The sequence below is a fragment of the Pseudophryne corroboree genome, chromosome 9 (genome assembly GCF_028390025.1).
Source record: "Pseudophryne corroboree isolate aPseCor3 chromosome 9, aPseCor3.hap2, whole genome shotgun sequence".
Lineage (NCBI taxonomy): Eukaryota > Metazoa > Chordata > Amphibia > Anura > Myobatrachidae > Pseudophryne > Pseudophryne corroboree.
Genome location: NC_086452.1, coordinates 124513532 through 124516195, shown reverse-complemented (window position 1 = coordinate 124516195; position 2664 = coordinate 124513532).

The window sequence follows — 2664 nt, the reverse complement described above, 5'->3', positions numbered from 1 at the left end:
GAAGAGAAAAGAATGCTAGTATATTTCATGTGAAAGTATATTTATTGTTGGTGTAGAGAGAATGGATTAGATATACGGTATAGCTGGAGATTAAAGAAAATTTTTTTTGCCACTGGTGATGAAGTTATACTCAGAGATATAAGGAAATTGTATGGAATAAGTCATCCCTATATTGTCGTTCTGTATAAGGGATAAAAATGGGACACATTTTTTATAATTATTAGTAATAGAAACTATATAGTGCAAGCACTACATCCAAACATAATGCATTGAAAATTTTCCCAGGGAGGATACAGCTTCTGTGGACTGATGGAAGTAATATTGTCAGAGAAGAAGCTACCCAGGAAAAATACAATGGAATAGGAGAACCATTTTCTGGGGTTGTTTTCATATGGCTGATTGCAGACCCACAAATGACTAAAGAAGAACTTATAGGGCCTGAATGAGTACTAGCATCCATACTTTGGGTATATTTTTAAACAGATTTCTTTTTAACCTGGGTTAATTACACTGAATTAAAATGTTCCTTTTGATTACTTTCGTCTGCCCTGATTCCCCTGTCATTGTGGGTACCAATACCAATACAGTATGTTTCGAAATCTAATTAAGTGTTGTGAGAAACAAGATAAAAAAAACATAAGAGAATTGAAGATAAAAGAACAAAAGACTAAAATTAACATATATAAAAGGGTAGACTGTAAAGCTGAATTTTCACTGTCAGATTCTAATACTGATACTACTAAAAAGGCAATTTATTTAGAACTCTGTATTTAAGGCAGCAGTATCGACACTGACTGTAAAAGGCAGTTAATGAATAAACTGCAGTTATGAGAACTCTCTCTATCTCCTATATAAAATAAGTTGTTTTTAATGTAATTAATATTATGCATTCAATAGATACTATATAGGAAAGATGTTAATTTGATATAGTTGCCAAGGTAATTTAAATGTCAAAATTGAAATATACTTATGAACTTATTTTAAAATATGTGTAGTCACTTTTCATAACCTCCTGGGAGACTTCCTACTATGGGTTGACTGTGAAGAGAAAAGAATGCTAGTATATTTCATGTGAAATGTGGATATTTATTGTTGGTATGGAGAGAATGGAGTAGATATACGGTATAGCTGGATATTAAGAAAAAAATGAGTTGCCACTGGTGATTTAATTATACTCAGGAATATAGGGAAATTGTATGGAATAAGCCATCCCTATATTGTCGTTCAGTGTAAGGGATAATAATGGGACACATTTACTAGAATTATCAGTAATAGAAACTATTTAGTGCAAGCATTACATGCAAACATGATTGCATTGAAAAGTTTCCCAAGCAGGATACAGCTTCTGTGGCCTGATGGAAGTAATATTGGAAGAGAAGAAGCAACCCAGGGAGAGAAAAATGGAATATGAGAACAATTATCTGGGAATTGCTTTCATATGGATAATTGCAGAGCCATAAATTAGAAAAGAAGAACCTATAGGAACTTGGTTAGGAACAGTCACAATTAAAGTGGTTAGTCATCTTGAGAGATTGCTTTATGAGGCAAGAAACCATCACCTAAGAATATTCTCTGAGATAACATTTGTGCCTAACTTAGAAATTGTGGCGGGAGGCTGAAATCCAGGACTCTGAGGAATAGCAGTGTCCAGGACATACTTAGAAACATTGGTTAGTAAAAAGCTTAAGGGGACCTACAATGGATGTGATTCAGGATACCGGTAGAAGCAATTCCCAGGCTACTTTAAAAGATTATATAGAGGTTTTACATTTTTATTATGGCACCTTGGAGATTGTGAGGGATTTCTAAACTATATTCACCAGTACTTATCAAGATTATGGGACAACCTTGACTCATTAAACATAGAGTTGATAAGTTATATGTATTAGATTGTCGATAAAAGAAGTATAGAGAAGGAATTGTGGATGAGTATAGAGAAAGAATTGTGAATAAGTGCCAAATGAAGCAAGTACTTAATGGAGCATTAATCACTAATCCTATTACCCAGTGATTGAGATGTACTATGTCTAATGTCTCTCCTCCTATCTTAAAAGAGTTGGCCAGGAAAGTAAAAGTGGAGGAAGCAATGATTGTCCATAGGGAAAACCACATAAAGAAAGTAAAAGTGGTTCTTTCGGTCCCTGACCCACTATCATTGGATGAGAATCTTATGAAATTACTGGAGGAGCAGAATATAAAAATGATCAGCTTATAATTTAACAGACCAGTCAGATAACTATATTTAACTGCCATCCGGCATTGGATGAGAGACAAACAGAAAAAGGTATAACCAACGGTTCATTATGTGTCATAATGGTGGGCAAGCTAGTCTTAGATTTTTTTTTTTATATCCCAATGCTGGAAATAGCAGGAGAAGGAATATCAACACTCCAAGAAAATTACCCTCTCAGTTGGAAAACCACAGGGTGCATTTTATGGACCCCTCACAAATCTGTCAATTATAAAAATCAGTAAAATGGGGAGTACCCAGTCATCTAATAACATCCCAGCTAGTATGATGGGAGAAGCTCCACTGGTTAAAGTTCTGATTAATGGACATGATTGTAATATACTTATGGATGGTAGTCCTCAAATATTTATTATGTTTAAATCTTGGTACAATTCTCACCTTACAGATGTACCAATCCAACTCCTAAGTGGACT